The following is an 18731-nucleotide window of genomic DNA, read 5'->3' as shown; positions in this document are numbered from 1 at the left end:
GTCGTTATTCTGAAGGCTAAGGGGGTCCCCGAAAGGACTCTAGTAATAGGACCCGCGCTTCTCGTGGAAGGTGGAAGGCGAGACCGCAGGTGGAGAGACCAGCCCCTCCGAGTGGCTCATTCCGTCGGGGCACATGCCCTGGTTGTGGGCTCAGTCCCCAGTGTGGGGCGTGCAGGAGGCAGCCCATCAATTATTCTCTCTCATCACTGATGTTTCTCTCACTCCCACTAAATTACACTCGGAAATCAATAAAAATGTGTATTTTTTAAAAAATAAAGAAAAGTAAGGAGACCATTTAACAGGCTGTTGCAATGGTAAAGTGAAAAGTAAGTGATTAGCTGGGACACAGCAGTGGTAGACAGAAAGGAAAAACATTTGGAATAAAAAGACGCAGGAGAGGGTGATGATTAGCCATTGATCCTGCTCTCCTGTTACTTGTGTGGCATAAATATAATCATTGTGCCTACATTGGGTTATGAGCTACATAAGTGCTGGGAAGGAAACTTGGGAGTGGAGAGGAAATACTCCCCTGTAGGTTGATACAATACCCCTATTCCCACCCCCACAACCCTGGACTATCAGTAAAAGATAGGGCGGGCTGGCCAGTCAGTGCCCTTAGTGGCACTGAAAAGAGACTGTTGTTTGGAGGAATGATTTGTATGAAGAACAGGTTAGAAGGAGTAAAGAACGGAAGTTGGGAGGCAGCTAGGCAGCCATTGCAATAGTCCAGGAAAGAGCAGCGAGGATAAAACTGAGTAGCAAAAGTGAAGAGGCAAAAGCAAACTAGAGAGGTCAGGTCCACCAGACTTTGCAAACTTCTGAAGAGGGCAAAGAGGAAACACGTTCACCCATCGTGGTCTTGCTCTGATAGGACTTCCTGTGATGATGGGAATCTACACTAATAAAAGACAAAGATGCTAATTGACCGTACCTTTGCTATGCCCCAAGCCATGCCCACCAGCCAATCAGAGCAACTATAAGCAAATTAACCCAACCAAGATGGCGGCCGGCAGCCACGGAGCCGGAGCAAGCAGGAGGCTTGGTTGCCCCAGTGATGGAGGAAGCCAAGCTTCCCACCTGTCCTCAGCCAGCTGTGGCCTCCACTCATGGCAACAAAGTTTCAATTATAGAAGATAAATAAATCCCAGATACCTGCTTCCAGCCAGCCTCCACTGGGAGCTTGGGTGGCTGGGGGCCATGGCCAGCCTGCAAACAGCCATCAGCCCCTCACCCAGGATGGCCACACCCTCATGGGGTGAGGGTCCCCGCTGGGGGCCGTGGCCAGCCTGCAAACAGCCATCAGCCCCTCACCCAGGATGGCCAAGCACCCCAGCGGGGACCCCCACCCTGAAGGGGGTGTGGCAAGCCTGGAAACGGCCCTCAGCCCCTCACCCAGGCTGGCCACGCACCCCAGGGGGGACCCCCACCCAGAAGGGGCTGTGACCAGCCTGCAAACAGCCATCAGCCCCTCACCCAGGCTGGCCAGGCACTCCTATCTAATAAAAGGGTAATATGCAAATTGACCCTAACAGCAGAACGACTGGGAATGACTGGTCACTATGACACACACTGACCACCAGTGGGCAGATGCTCAATTCAGGAGCTGCCCCCTGGTGGTCAGTGCGCTCCCACAGGGGGCGCTCTGCTTAGCCACAAGCCAGGCTGACAGCTGCCAGTACAGCGGTGGTGGCGGGAGCCTCTCCTGCCTCCTCAGCAGCACTAAGGATGTCCGACTGCAGCTTAGGCCTGGTCCCCGCTGGCAAGTGGACATCCCCCAAGGGCTCCCGGGCTGCCAGAGGGATGTCTGATTGCCAGCTTAGGCCCAATCCCCCAGGGAGCAGGCCTAGGCCAGCAGGTGGTCATCCCCTGAGAGGTCCCAGACTGGGAGAGGGCACAAACTGGGCTGAGGGATTCCCTCCCGCCGCGAGTGCACAGATTTTTGTGCACCGGGCCTCTAGTCCAAAATAATAAAGATGTAATATGTAAATGGCTATAACACCTTGACATGTAATGACCGACCATGTAACGACCAGATCACGGATCAGCAGGAGGGTTCGGCGGCGAGCTACAAGTGGGCAGTGGAGAGCTACAGGAGGGGGCAGGGCAGCAAGCTATTAAGGGGGGAAAGGGGCAGAGGGAGAGCTACAGGAGGGCGGCAGCAAGCTACTGGCGCATGGATTCGTGCGCAGGGCTACTAATGTTTTATGATATGAGTTGTCCAATATGGTAGCCATAGGCACATGCAGTACTTGAGCATTTCAGGTATGGCTAATACAGTTATGAAACTGAAGTTTGAATTTTAAAAATTTAAATAGCTTCATGTGGCTAGTGTCTACCAAATTGAACAATATAAAATGTCCCCTCATCTCCTATTGGCCAAATTCAATTATTTCATTTCTGTATCCATCCTACTTGAAGGTACTTTTAAAACTTTCAAAATCCTTAGAGTTCTTGAAACTACTCTCTCTTAATGTTACCGGGAAACCCCCAGGTGGGCTCGGGCTGCCTGTGGCTGTGTCCAATAAGGAAGGCAGGGTTGAATCGTATTAGGCGTTTATTGTGAAGGCTAGCCAATCAGGAAGACAGGGTGCTTACAAGCATCAAATCCTGTCTTTCAGCAAGGTGCAGGGGACAGGATTATATAGGAGAAGGGGCTAGGATGAGGCCAGGAACAGACGTCAGCTATTGTCCTTTAGTCATCAGGCGATGAGATGATGTTGATGATGTTTTGACTCCTGGTGGGTCGGTCTGACCCTGCTTATCGGTTCTGCTTGCTGGATTCACAGCTGGGTCACCTCAATAGCTTTGCCCAGGCCATGAAAAAGAAACTTAAGAAAAACATAACCCCCTATTCACATAAGTATATGTGTTCTAAGATTTAAAATAATATGATTACTTTTCAGATTAATTCAGGTGCTCTATCTATCAGGTTATAGGTCCCCCCTAACATTAACTCTCTTCACACATTCTCATCACTTGTTTTCATTTTTTCACTAGCTTCCCTCCCTCCTTCCACAATTAAATGCAGGCAATGCTTCAGGTTTTGTGTTTGACCCTTTCTCTTATTCTACAGTCTTTCCCTGTGTGCCTCCTGGAGGTTTAAAGAGGTTTGTGAATCATTCCCTAATCTTTATTTTCAGGCCTGACTTCTCTTTGTTCAGCCCTGGCTTCCATTTAAGAGGCAGTTTGGTTTAGTGAAAACAATATGGGCATTAGAATAGGACCTGAAGTAGAAACTGCAAAACAGCATTTACCTTTACGGGTTGATGTAATAATTACCATTCATAAAGTAGCTGTTAAATGGTTGTTCATCTCTGAATTACAGGCCCAAGTTTCCAACAACCTGCTGTCTAGCCCTGCCTCTGTGACCTTAGGAAAAGGTGGATACATGTATAATTTTGCATGCAATTCTTTTTATTCAAGTCTTTATCTTTTCTCTCAATGAAGATGACTTCCTGAAGCAATTTTCAGTTGCATTAAGATCCTGTTTGATTCATTATTTAATTCCACTGTCTTCCATAGTCTTGTAATAATAGGAATTCAATAAATATTGAACTGAAAGAAATTTAATTTGAAGATAGAATGTATCTTCACCTGTGCCTAAAGCTTTACATGGTGATCTGTAATAATTTTTGAAAGGTATCACATGCTCACCTAATAACTTTTCTTAGTAAAACCCTACTCTCTGCTTCAGCCCTCTATGCAACTAGTGCAGGGTTGGCAAGATTTTCTGTGAAGAACCAGATAACATTTTCAGCTTTGTGGTCACACATGGTCTATGGTCACATAGTCTGTTTTGGTTTTCTTTTCTTTTTTTTTTTTTTAACAACCCTTTAAAAATGTAAAATTACAGCTTGCTTAGCTCCCTTGGCTTATGCCAGCAAGATTTGGCTCATGGGCTCTAGTTTGCTCACCTCTGGACCCTATAATCTTGAGCACAGTGTCAAGGTAAAGCTAAGATTAGCACCACCACTGAAGACATTTATTATTAACTAGAGGCTTGGTGCACCAATTTGTGCACGGGTGGGGTCTGGCCGGTCTGCCCCAATCGGGGTGATGCGGGGGGGGAGCTATGGGCGGTTGGCCAGCTGACCCCTGGTCAAATTCCAGGTCGAGGGGACAATTTGCATATTAGCCTTTTATTATATAGGATTACAGTATAAATGAATTTAATTGGATTAGCTAACACTACATTTTAGAACATGAAAAAGCTGAAGTCTGCCCCACAGTCAAGTCCTAGAAATTAAGGCTAGGATCAGCATGTCATTTAAAATTGCTTTTGGTTGCCAGTGACAGAAAATTGACTTGATTGTTTAAATAAATAGCTATTTTTCCTCAAGTGACCAGCTATCAGGCAAAAGTAATCACTGGCCTTGGTTTTGCTACTCAAAAAAGTCATCAAGACATTTCTAGTCTCCTGTTCCACCATCCTTGGTATATTAACTTTTTATCCTCATTCTTGATGCCTGCTGGTTATGAGGTGGCTTTTGCACTAGGATCTCTAGCTGGAAAAAAGCAGCAGAGTCTCCGTCTTTTCATCCAAAAGATGAAGCTCCAGATGGTCACCCCCACCTTGTTACTTTGCTCACACATGGATTGCATACCATTATAGGCAGAATAATGGGTCCCCAAAGATATTCACTCTCTAAGCTTTGCAACCTGTGACTGTGCAGATATAATTAAGTCTGCAAAAATTTTCTAGGGGCACAGTACAACCACACAATTTTGTTGTTGTTTTTTTTTGTGTGTGTGTGTGTTTTCTTTATTGATTAAGGTATTACATATGTGTCCTATCCCCCCATTGCCCCCCCCAGCCCCCCCCCCATTCATGCCCTCACAACCACACAATTTTTTAAGAGCAGAACATTTACACTGGCTAGAGCAAGAGAGCTCAAGCAGAGAGATTCCAGGTGTGAAGGATTCAGCACACCGTTATGCAAAGTCCATGTGCAAGGACTGGAGAAAGGCTTCTGTGAGCTAGGGCAGCCTCCAGCTGACAGCCAGCAAGGAGATGGGGACCTCTGTCTTGCAACCACAAAGAACTGGGTCCTGCCAGCAACCTGAATAAGTTTGGAAGCAGATCCCTCCCAGAGCATCTTGATAAGAGCCAGGCCAGCCGACACCTTGATTCTGTCCTTATGAAACTCAAAGCTGAGAAACCACACCAGCCAACCCAAGCCAGTGACCAACAGACTGTGAAATAAATGTGTGCTAATTTGTTACAGCAGCAATAGAAAACTATGACACATGCTTACTCTAGACCAGTCACTCGCTAAAGAGAGTGGAATTGCTGCGACTGCTTAGGACAGTCATGATTAATTCCATAGGTCTGGCTGAGGCCGATCCCTGAGATCAAAATACTTTGATAGCCTACATTCTATCTGCAGAAAAATGAAATTAGGCTTCTATTAGCAAGAAAAATGGGAGAATAGTTATTGGGTAGATAATTAACAGAATGTTTCATAAGGGGTTTGAACACTGCCTGTGTCTGAAGTATCATAATATGATCTCAAAACCTAAGAGAAGGATTCTTTCTACAAGGATGAGCACTCCCATAACTAACAAAGCATTCAAAGCGAGAATTCCAATAGCTCGATATTTCTACTTCAAGATTCGTCCACCAGGAAAGATCTGAAATGTTCCCAACAACCCTTAAAACTGTTATATTTTTACTCTGGTTTCAAAGTGTGATACTTTGCACTGCAGTTTCAAATTCAATTCCTACACTCATGAGGTTTCTAATTTCCCTTCCCCTTCTCAACCCAGATCATGTTGCTTTTGGCTACCTTCTGTTTTTTCCCCCCACTTGCCCCCAGCAGCAAGTGTACTAATTTTGCTTTTTTTCCTATTTATAGTTTAAAAATAAAACATTTTGATTTCTCAGTTTTTTCTCTCCACTTACTATTTTGCTACTTATTTTATCCTTCTTGGGTAAATGAAAACCAGGATTAGGTTTCCTTTTCAAACTTTTGTCTTCTCTGCTGCTTCCCTGGATTGTTGAGCTTCTTGAAACTAGCAGGAATGCATTATGTAAAACCATCTGATGTTCACTGTAACATTTCAAGATTCAATGTATTATTCATGCTTTGGTGATAAAAATTCAGTTAAAAATTTGCAGTTTTACTAGCCATATGGTAAAAGTAGTCCCATGCAGTAATTAGAGGCAAAGTAACCAAATGTATATATGAAAAAGGGGCCAGCCTTATAATTTGTAATACAAAATATTAAAAACTCTGCTTGAAGATTGCGTTTTGGGCAGTTCCAAAACAAGATTTAGCTGTAAATCATTAAGCCCTCCCCCCAAATGGTTTATTCATTCTTGAGGCTGAAGACCTGCTTACTTCACAATAATTTTTTTCTGCAACATACTTTCAAGTAGAAGTGAATAAAGAGAGAGACAGCTCAGGATGCAGGTAGATCTTTGGGGTGGCCAGAGGAGTGGGATTGGTGGAGTTTTAAAGATTATGATGAAATAGAACAATTAAAAAAATGTTTTCTTTAACTCTACAAGAAAAAAAATCTATTAAAAATTTATAAACAATTCATTAAGCCCTGGCCAGTGTGGCTCAGTTGATTGGAACGTCATCTGGTACACCGAAAGTTCATGGGTTCAATTTCTGGTCAGGGCACACACCCAGGTTTGCTCCTGTGTTGGGGTGCGTGCAGTAAGCAACTAATCAATGTTTCTCACATGGATGTTTCTCTCGCTCTCCGCCACCGCCCCCCCCCCCCCCACCACTCCTTCCTACCCCCACCCCTTCTCTCTGAAAATTGATGAAAGCATGTGAGGATTAAAAAAAAAAAAAAGTCTGCTCTAACCTGTTTGGCTCAGTGGATAGAATGTCGGCCTGCGGACTGCAGGGTCCCGGGTTCAAGGGCATGTACCTTGCTTTCGGGCACAGCCCCGGTGGGGGGGTGTGCAGAAGGCAGCTGATTGATGTTTCTCTCTCATCGATGTTTCTAACTGTCTATCCCTCTCCCTTCCTCTCTGTAAAAAAAATCAATGAAATATATTTTTTTTAAAAATTCTAACTACTTTGATGGCTTCATACTGTCTTTAATCTCTTAAAGATCCCAAAATGCAAAGAAACAGTGTGGTGATGGCAGGCAGGAGACAGATGGGAGGAGGTGGAAGAGGGAATAGAGGGAGTAAATGGTGATGGGAAAAATTAAATTTAAAAAAACCCCACAAAGATATTTGCCCAAAGAGGCAACCTGCTAACTATTCTGGATGCCAATTCTTATTTCTTATCTTCATGATCTTTTCTAATTTGGGGAGTTAGATCTGATTAGATGGTCTTAGCTTTTCCTTACATTATGGCTAACTAAGACCTCATTCTAGGAGCAACAATTTTGCCATTTTCTATTGGTCATTTGTACTTGAATTATTATCTTTATTCATCTTCACTGTAGGGAATTTAGAATTTTCTAACCTACTCATCCTTTTTGCAAAAATAGTTTTTGATTATATAAGCATTTACCAGACAAAAATCATGGCTTACTTGAAGCAAAGGAGGGAGGATGCCAGAGGCAGTTGCCCTGCCTACGCACTCCCACTCCACTCTTCTTTTAGAAGTCCTTTCCAAGCCTGTGGCATGTGACAATCAGACACGCAGACTTAATGAGCCTCCAGTACACTAAATGTGAGTGGAGATTAATTCCAACATATTTTTTCCAGATACCCAAGTCGTGCATGCTGCACATTAGAACACTGGCCAGAGTGGCACCTGATTTTTTAAAAGTCACTTTGGAGCAAATATTCCTTTCTTTTGTCAGATCGGCAAAAAAATACATGTTTTGATGCGCTGCAGAATTTTAATAATTAGTAATGAGATGCAAAGGTTGAAAATCGCTGGCTTAGGAGGCTGAGCAGTTAAAAGGAAGTTAACTACACCTAGAATTTACTTTTCGACATCTCTAGGAAGCCTGTTGACATTCTCAGGATGAGGAATTAATAATTAATTAGCATTGATTATGGAACTCTTCATGAAATTTAACCCACCATAATGGAAATAGATAGCTCTGAAAAATCATTTGAAACAAGAAACTTGGTGAAGTTGAATTATTGAGGTGGTGATAAAGGTAGGCCATGATCTCAAGTTAAAAACTATTTTCCATGTCTATCAAAATAATTGGTTGGATTTCTGAGTCTCTAACAGATTCCTTATGTCATCCCCTTCATTACAAATTCCTCCATAGTTTTAAATGCTCTTTCAGTTCAGTGAGTACAAATGTTACTGTGACGGTGGCTTTGTGTGCATTGCTTCTGATCTAACCCAAGGAGACTGGGAGGGGTGAGGCAATTAGACAAGCTTTGCCTGAGAATTCCGAAAACAAAAAGTTTTAGGGATACACTGGTAAGAAATGGGGGCCTAGGACCTAAAGAAATACAATAAGCCCACAGGCACATTCCTTTCAATGTAGCAGGCACGGTGGACCAGCAGGTGGCAGCAGTGGAAGCAGGAACTTCCAGAAAAAGGCATCCTGGGCAAGTACCAATACTAGGACATTAGAATCCTGCCTCAAGAGCTTTAAGCCCTTGCAGTGGTTCTCAGCCTTCCTAACGCCGCGACCCTTTAATACAGTTCCTCATGTTGTGGTGACCCCCAACCATAAAATTATTTTCGTTGTTACTTCATAAACTGTAATTTTGCTACTGTTATGAATCGTAATGTAAATATCTGATATGCAGGATGTATTTTCATTGTTTGTGACCCACAGGTTGAGAACTGCTGCTAGAGGGTACCACCCCACTGAAGTCATTCCAGGCTTCTCCCAAACAGAGTCCAAACAGGAGTCTAAAACCAAAATCAAGGGTGAGGAGTGCCGAGCAGAGGTTAACAAGCCTTGGTAGCAAAGGATCACTCAGAAGTCAGTCCAGTTTACACCAAGAAAAATTAACTAGAAATTACAGGATCCAAAGCACTGCAATAGGACACAGAATGTTGAACAGGCTTTAAAGGAGCCACAAGTCACTGAGCAAATAAATTGAGTGGGAACAAAAAATGTTGACACAGTGGCCAAAGATCTAAGCTGGGTCCCTGGTTCTGCCAATTAATAAAGTAGTGGTGGGGAGGCCCCCTAGGGGACTGGGGTCTAGGCTAGGATGTTTTTTGGCCATGGGGAGCCATCATGTATTGGGGGGCAGTCCTTGGGCCACACCGAAGGTGTTTAGGAGAGCAGCTAAAATGGAAGGGTGTCGGTCACCAACACCCTTTTCATTAGCTGTTAACATGAACACAGTGATGAAGACTGAAACCAGGGTGTCAATTAGTCAGATAAAAGAAGTCCAATGAATGATTTTCCCAGTATATGAAAGAGATGGTTGGAGGGGAGGAATCAGACCTCATCACCACAAGGGAGAGGTATTACAGGAAGGAGTTCACTTCCAGGACAATGCTTGCATTCTTGGCTGTGCCATTTTAAGTAAGGCTTGGTCTCAAGATCTAGGACTCCATCAGACGCACAGCACAGGCTCGGACAGCGCCCGCTTGTCCAAAACAGTCCTCATCCTCTCAGGACCCAGCTCGTACTCTCCTGGTCAGATCGGGTTTGGAACAAGTGTTTGGCAGAGATTGTCCCAAGTTAAGGGATGGCAGGCAGGCAACATCAGAGTTCCCCACAGCCAGGTACCCTGATTTTTTTCTGACACAAATGACACAGTCTGATATGAAGGAATTCCTAAAGGATTTGGGTTTCAGACTTCGATCACCATGATCTAAGCCTGTGGGCCATAGAAGCCATGGTGAGAACACTCCTTGCTCCCGAAACTCTGAGCAGGAGACTGAGAATGTTGTCCATTAGCTCTGGAATGCTGGTCTCCACACTCAAAGGCCCTAGACCAGTGATGGCGAACCTATGACACGCGTGTCAGAGGTGACACACGAACTCATTTTTTTGGTTGATTTTTCTTTGTTAAGTGGCATTTAAATATATAAAATAAATATCAAAAATATAAGTCTCTATGATTGCAAATATCAAAAAATTTCTATATGTGACACGGCACCAGAGTTAGGTTAGGGTTTTTCAAAATGCTGACACGCCGAGCTCAAAAGGTTCGCCATCACTGGTCTAGACCATGGAAGAGGCAGCATTACAGAAAGCCCGGTGCTAATGTACAGTGGGGCCTTGACCTACGAGTTTAATTCGTTCCATGACGGAGCTCGTAACTCAAATTACTCGTATGTCAAATCAATTTTCACCATTATAATGAATTGAAATGCCATTAATCCGTTCCAGACACCCAAAAAACACTGCAATTGTTTTGTTAAATGTTTTTAAATAAGAAAAATGTATTTAAAAGTAACGAATATTGTATAAAAACACAATACTGAACAATAGAACGTAGTGCAATAAACTTGTTTTATTAAGTTTAATGTACAGCATTTACCGTGGCGATCAAACGACTTAGAGATGCTGATGGAGTTGGAGGAGAAAGGCTGAACTGAATAACTGAATCTTATTTGCTGATTTTTGTCCTTTTCGCCATAATTTCATCATTTTCATCTACAGGAGTTTTCAATAAAAACCTGTCCAATGAGACCTGTTTCATCCTCCCTTTCAGAATATTCTGAAATGAATTAGGCAAGTGTCATTAAATAGCTCCATCGCACACCCAGTTGCAATTTTTTCTGGGTGTTTCTTTTGAATAAAGTCTGAAAGTTTCTCCCACATTCCCAACATTTCCTTTATCTCACTTATAGAGATAACCTCCTCCTCCTCCGTGTCATCTATTTCCTGCAAAACCTCCGTGTGCTGCTGCGTCTGTAGCTCCTTTAGCTCCTGCGTTGTCAGCTCCTCGGAGTGCTCCTCGAGCTCATGGATGTCACCTTCCTTTACATCCGCGCTCGCTGCCTCACCATGTCTGACAACGGAGTGAATGCCGGTCCTCTTTTTAAAATTTTCGAACCAGCCCCAACTGGCTTTAAACGGCTCGACCGATGCCTCGTCCATGGAAGTGCCTGGGGTCTGCTGCAGCAAATCAGCGTAAACAGCTCGTGCCTTCTCGCAGATTATAGCCTTCATCACAGTATCTCCTGCGAGCTGCTTCTCTGTTAACCACACCATTAGCAGCTTCTCTTTATTTTCATGGATAGATGTCCGCTGTTTAGAAATTATTTTAACGCCCTTGGCTGGAGTTGTAGCCTGTATCGACTCCTTCTGCTTCAGTATGGTGCAGATGGTAGAAGTGCTACGCTCGTACTGCTTCGCCAAGTCGATTACACGCACACCTTGGTCATGTTTTTCGATAATTTCTTTCTTTAATTCAATGCACATCATCCGCTTCTTCTTCTCAGCACTGTCCTTCGCACTTACTTTCTTCAGATCCATGGTTGAAAAAACGAAGTTTTGCAAAATAACTGCAAGCACAAATGCGAGCACAACACTGATGCTTCAACTAAGAGCTAACCCAGCCGTGGGCAAACTACGGCCCGCGGGCCGGATCCAGCCCGTTTGAAATGAATAAAAGTAAAAAAAAAAAAAAAAAAAAAAAAAGACCATACCCTTTTATGTAATGATGTTTACTTTGAATTTATATTAGTTCACACAAACACTCCATCCATGCTTTTGTTCCGGCCCTCCGGTCCAGTTTAAGAACCCATTGTGGCCCTCAAGTCAAAAAGTTTGCCCACCCCTGTAATCTAGGCTCTAGAAAACTAGTAAAAGGTAAGTCCACACCAAATAACTAAACAGGACTCCTATAACTCCTCCACATGTCAAACAGGACTCCTATAACTCCTCCATATGTCATACTGTGTGGCCCAGTGAGGTGGGCCACACAGTATGACATATCCCACATACTAGGTCTTCAAGAGCAGGCCCTCCTCAAGGCCTCAGAGCAGCCTTCTCCTCCAGCAGCTCCTGGTCTGGGTGCCACGGAGCCACAGCAGTACCAGCGTGCAGTCAGGGCCTAGGAGGCGCAGGGAGGTTGTTAGTTCTCTCATGTTCCCATTTGCAAGTCAGGTTGTCACAAACAGCTCTCCAGCCCAGCCGGTGTGGCTCAGGGTAGAGCGTCCACTGTGGGCCAAGAGGTCACAGTTCGATTCCCAGTCAGGGCACATGCCTAGGTCGCAGGCTCGATCCCTGGTAGGGGGAGTGCAGGAGGCAGCCAATCAATGATTCTCTCTCATCAATGATGTTTCTATTTCTCTTTCCCTCTGCCTTCCTCTCTGAATTCAATAAGAACATATGGAGAAGAAAAAAAAACCGCACACAATAACTCTCCAACCCAACTCCTTAGTGGACAGAAAGGCCTGAAAGAGACATATGCACTCAGGTAAGGACAGAATATATTCAGTCTATCTGATGGCAGCCAAGACCAGAAGTCACCAGAAAGCGTCATGACCTCCTCAGTCTGTGTGAACCCAAAGGGAAGGTGCAAAACTACACATAAAACCAACCCACCACTGTTGCCAGAAAACGGTACACCCAGGAGGCAGACCAGACTCGGACTTGACGTCCAAGCAACATAAGGTAACAAAGTCATCACCAAACACGTTGACAAAGAGTAAGAGGGGCCCAACAGCAGGCGGTTCTTGGAATTCCAGCAAGCCCCTTCAGGGAAGTCCACCAGGAGGTAAAAGGCCTCAGTCACCAGAGTCTAAGGGCAGGAGAAGAACTCGCAGAAGCAAAGCATGGTCTCACTTCTCAGGGAAGGCAAGTTCCCAGGACGGGCCCAGAAGCAGTGGGCAGAAAGCACTTCTGAAGAGCTCATAGACTCACCCGGAGCCTGAGAAGCAGAGAGGAGGCCTGTGGGGGCTTTACATGCTTTCTGAGGGGCAGCTGGCGCGGGTTTGATCCTACAGATGAGAAGTCAAGGGACTCCAGGTGTGCTCACCAGGCCCCCACTGTTGGAAAAAAACAAACCCTCGGGAACAGCCCCGTGGGGCCTGGTGTACACCACGCCCGCAGTGGCCGGTTAGGTCCCACCTCCTCGTCTCTCTCAACCGGTCAACTTTTCCATGGTTAATTCAGCTTTTCCTAATGAGGCCATGAACTCTTTGAAGCCCATACTTTTTAAAATATATATATATTTTATTGATTTTTTTTACTGAGAGGAAGGAAGAGGGATAGAGAGTTAGAAACATGGATGAGAGAGAAACATCAATCAGCTGCCTCCTGCACACTCCCTACTGGGTATGTGCCCACAACCAAGGTACATGCCCTGACCGGAATCGAACCTGGGACCCTTGAGTCTGCAGGCTGATGCTCTATCCATTGAGCCAAACCAGTTAGGGCGAAGCCCATACTTTTGTATGTGTACTATAGCAACCAGGATCAAGTACTGCACATAAATCGTGCCAATACATATATATTTGTTGATTTTTTCTGTTCCCTGGTTAATGGCATGGCCCTACAGAGAACACACGGGGTAGAGGCAAGGGGTGTTTCCTTCTTGTCACCTCTCTGCACCTCAGTCGTTTCTCTGTAAAATAAGGCAGTGGGACCAAAATGTTGATTCTTAAATTGCTTTTCTTTGAGCCTTGGGGTTTCTTAGAGATTCCTCAAATAGTCGCAATGCACGGTGGGAGTAGGGAGAGGAGAGGGACACTGGCCCATGACCGCTTTGTTGAGAGCAATGTTTCTCTCTCTCTCTCTCATTTCTTCCTTCCTCCCTCTCTCTTACTCTCTCTCTCTAAAATAAATAAAAACCTATTTTAAAAATAAATAAATTACCTGATTCAATTATTCCAAAACTCCCTTTCATTCTCACATGACATGATTTTGAAATTCCATTTTTACTGCTTTTCACACATAATATATATATTTTTTTAACTTTTCAATTACAGTTGACATTCAATATTATATTTGCTCCAGGCATAAAACAGTGGTTAGACGTTGATTTTGTAATTCCATTGACATTTACGTGGGACAAGTAGTAGTCCCTCCTAGTTTAAAAACTGGGTGACCCTTGCCCTCACCAGCCTCTGGTGCCATCTCCCATTTTGGCAAAGAGTAAATAAAGATAGCTGTGTTGTTTGTGTCTAACTGCATACCTCTTTGGGACTTCTCAGCTCAATCATTTCAAATGTGTCGTCTTCTCCCCTTCTTCCAGTTTTCTATGAACCTGCTTGTTGGGAGAGCCACCTGGGACACCCCTCCTCCCCTCAGCTTGGATACATCCCTAGGTTGTTTTTGGCTTCCCCCCCACCCCCCATAGCATTCTCACTTCATACTTCTTACCATTCCTTCTTCACCTGGTATAATGTTTGGCTCCCCACAGCACCCCTCCCCCGGGCCTATTACACCTGAGGTTTCTTTCCCAAGAACACTAGGACATTTCTGTGGATGGTGTCTTTAGACCAATGACCTAAGCCAGTGGTCGGCAAACTCATTAGTCAACAGAGCCAAATATCAACAGTACAAAGATTGAAATTTCTTTTGAGAGCCAAATTTTTTAAACTTAAACTATATAGGTAGGTACATTGTTATGAACTTAATTAGGGTACTCCTAAGGCTTAGGAAGAGCCACACTCAAGGGGCCAAAGAGCCACATGTGGCTCGCGAGCCGCAGTTTGTCGACCACGGACCTAAGCAATGGAGAAGGAGAAGTGATGGAGAAGAAGAAAGGGAAAAGAAAAGATAAAAGGAGAGAGGGAGAGCAAGAGGATGAAAGAGGAGGGAGGTGTGTCTGGTCTCAGCGTATGGTGATACCCACTCCTCTTCCCCTCCTCTAAAATACATCGCAGTTGCCACTATGCATGGGGCTGCTTTTAACTAACAATCTAGTAAAACAAACAAACAAACAAAAACACAATAAAACGTGCACTCTATTCCTTCTCACCAAATAGCAGTCAATTACTATGACTTTGAGGCACCGTGTTCTATAGTAGCTCCAATGTGGGCCCTGCAGCCCGACTGCCTGGAATCGTGAGAGCTTTGTGACGGTCATTTCTAGCTTGTGACCTTGGCCTCTCCCTCTCAGGTCTCTCATCTTTAAAGTGGAGACAATAACAGAATCCACCGTTAGGGCTGTTCAGAGGAAGGAATGAGATAATGCAAGTAAAGTGTTCGGCATCAGGCCTGGCCCAGAGTAAGGCTCTGTAAATGTTGGCTGCTATTCTTTAAAATGTTTTGCCTTAAGAGCTTTGCCCCATCACTAGCTGCTACATCATGTTCCTTTGTAAATGAATTGGCCCAGTCCCTTGTGGTCCTACCAAGCTGACCACAGACTGATACGTGTGCATGGCAAGCACTCTCTCTGTGGAATGGTTAGTAAGTACTCATGCTGTTGTGCTAGTAAAGCACTAGGTTCACTTAGGCAAAGATGGGAAATAACCACAACGTTGTCTATTCACAATAGGCCTGTTTAGAAGGTTCAGACGAAAGCAACATACAAATTTTATTATTTTATTGCGAGAGTATACTAAAATATGAAACAAATGAGCTACTGTTGAATTCTTTAGAACATGGCTTATTCCTGTGTGGTTCTTACTCAGCTGTGTATATCAGAATCGCCTGGGAGAATTTCAAAACCCCTGAGGATTCTGAGTCACTAGTCCTAGGTGATGTCCTGGCATGTTTATTTGGAAAATGGTTACCCAAGTGATTCTTATGCAAAACTACTGTTCCAGGTATTCTTCCTATTCCTCGAAAATCAGGTTCAATTAGAATGTAAAGACCATGCAAAATTTTGATGGCACTCTTCATATAACTAGAAAATAAAAAAAGGGATTTTGAAAGAGGACCAGAAATTGCTTAGCATATTCTTTTTTTTTTTTTTTAACCTCACCTGAGGATGTTTTTTCCATTGATTTCTAGAGAGAGTGGAAGGGAGGAGGAGAGAGAAAAAGACAAACAAAACATTGACATGAGAGAGACACATAGGTTGGCTACTTCCCACGCTCCTACCAGGGCTGGGGAACCTGCAATCAAGGTACATGCCCTTAACCAGGCATTGGACCCTTCAGTCCACGGGCCGACACGCTAACCACTGAGCCAAACCGACAGGGCATCTTTCCATATTCTTGCAGAAGAAAAAGTCTTTAGTTCATGCTCATAACATAATCACAACCTTATAAATCAAATTTCACTAGTATTGAGCTACCAGCAACTAGTGGGTTTTCCTGCCATTTTAATGAGAGAAACAAAAACAAAAAGAACGTTTGTGGATAATTTTGCGACTCACGTTCTTCACCTGAAGCCGACTCTACGTTGGTACGTTGAAAGCATGATGGCGTTGCTGTGGGAATTTTTCTTTTCCTCTTGAATGCCTTCCCCCTACTTTCCTATTTTAAGGTACTTGTCTACGTCAATAGATGAGGCATCCCAGCCACTCAGACCTTAAATCTAGAGATGACAGCTGAACAGGAAAACTATAATTGAATCCTGTTCTATTTGACTTTTTAGTTTCATAAAAGGGTGGATGTTATACATAAAAGGACACTATTTCACCTTCTTGTGGCTTCTGAGCCTCAACAGTTCTCCCAGATGTTATCAGCCTCTCCTCTGCCTTTAATGTTTGTTGATAGTTCTGCCATCCATCACAGCTCCTTTTGTACTCACTTTAAGGAAAAACTGGCAAAAAAACAAACAAACAAACAAAAATAACAACAAAAAAAAAACTGGCTAAAGTGATCTAGCAAATAAAAGGGGGATTTTGAAAGAGGACTTTGTCCTCTCCCACCTTCAAACACAATTTCTCATCTCCTTTATTCCCAAGCCCAAAGAAATCGAAGTCAGAGACTTGTGAGAGCCCCATGTTGTTTTCGTTGAATTAATGTGTAAAGTGCTAATGACAGTGCCTGATACACAGTGAGAGCAATGTGGAGGTATGTTATTTTTTTATCATTTTTTTTTTACGATCTTCAGTTGTTCTTATTATTATCCTTGAGCCACAATTAATTTTTAGGACCTAAATATGTGGAATCTCCCCTAGAAATGTGTCTTGTTGTAGTGAAGGAAGTTAATGGATTGTGAATATAGATATAATGTTTTTGAGTTTCCAAGATGCTTCATAGAAGACATGCCCTTTCTACAGTAACAAAAGAAAGAATAGGTACTTTAAGCCTGGCTGTTAGGCAGACTTTCAGGAGCTGAAAAGTCAAACTTTCAAAGGCACATCACTGCAGGCTGTTCTTATGATGTAACGATGTAATACACTTAAACACGTGGTGCATGAAATGTAAAGCAACAGACTTTGACATGACCTGCATACCTGTACTGGGTGAGTGACAGGGCACTCTACTGACAAGTCACTGTGCCAAGAGGAGACATACCTGTCGGTGGAATATCATTGTGTGTAGGAGGCTTCTGGGCATACTAAAGAAAAATATATCCCAGACACTCTCTCTAGTGGGATCCCATCAGAAATCTGTGCATCTCTCTAGTGCATCACTTACTCTCTTGCATTAAATTTACTTGTTCCTGTGACCTTTTCTGATAATAGACTATGAGCTTTTTGAGGTCAGGCTCCACATTATTTTCCTTTATAACACCACAGCCCCCTCAGTAAGAGCGGAATAAAGACAATGTTACAATAATCTTAATCTTTTTTTAGTTTTCATATTAAATTAGTAGGAGAAATGTCTCCATATATGTTCTCAGCAGTCTTTGATGCTGTCAGTTAACATATTTTCTGTGTGTGTGTGTGTGTGTGGGGGGACCTAACACATTATCTGAAATACAATTTGACAATGAGAGTAAATATTTGAAATGTGGATAGTCTCAGAAAATTCTGGACAGATGAATGCCTTACCCATGTTACACATTCAACATCCTTTCCTCGCCTCCATCTATCCACCCATCCACCTACTTACCTATCCACTCATAAATCTATTCATTTTACTTATTAAAAGTACACTACCAACTCACCCTTCCAAAATAAGGGTGGGGGGACGTGTTTGCTTTTGATTTATTAAGATAAATGCACAGCCTCTGGGATTACTTTTTTTTCCTAGTGATAACTATCCCTTTTTCTAGGCATCGAGACTTCTATCCCCAGTGGATTAGAAAGAAAGAAAAGACTTCTTTGCCTTGCTGGCCACAGCCGTCTCACTGCATCCTCCAAGTCAAGGCCAGAAGTGACGGGGAGACGAATGTCGTTGAGTGTGGCCTGCACTCCCGGACGTTGACTTCTTTAAGCCTGGCCACCTGAGCCAGGAGTTCTAGTTCTCCACAGTCTCCGATGCTGCCAGTCAGCAATGGCAGGACATTCCACCTAAAACCATGTCGAGGGTGGTTTCAACCTCAGGATCACCCACAATTTAAACACTGAATACACCTGAACTTCCCATATCCAATTACTGAGGTCAAAACAGTTGGGTGGGTTGAGGGAACTTGACATGGAGCCATGTCTTAACCCGGCACCATTCACAAAGCAAGTGGCATTCCCATTTAGTTTATGTATTTGAAGTCATATCTGGTGACTTCATTTTCAATAGATGAATTTTTTTATATATTGTCCATGGCAGATATGTTTTGTTATAGGTATTCTTTTTTTTTTAAATATATATTTTATTGATTTTTACAGAGAGGAAGGGAGAGAGATAGAGAGTTAGAAACATCGATGAGAGAGAATCATCGATCAGCTGCCTCCTGCACATCTCCTACTGGAGATATGCCCGCAACCCAGGTACATGCCCTTGACCGGAATCGAACCTGGGACCTCTCAGTCCGCAGGCCGAAACTCTATCCACTGAGCCAAACCGGTTTCGGCTGTTATAGGTATTCTTGAGTTGTCCTCAAACGTTCAAAACAGGTAACTTGTCCTTCCAAAGTTTCACCAAAGC

Source organism: Myotis nattereri, assembly GCF_964212035.1.
Source record: "Myotis nattereri genome assembly, chromosome: 9".
In the NCBI taxonomy this organism is placed as follows: Eukaryota; Metazoa; Chordata; class Mammalia; order Chiroptera; family Vespertilionidae; genus Myotis; species Myotis nattereri.
The sequence above is the reverse complement of the archived record's forward strand: the minus strand, read 5'-3'. Positions refer to the sequence as shown.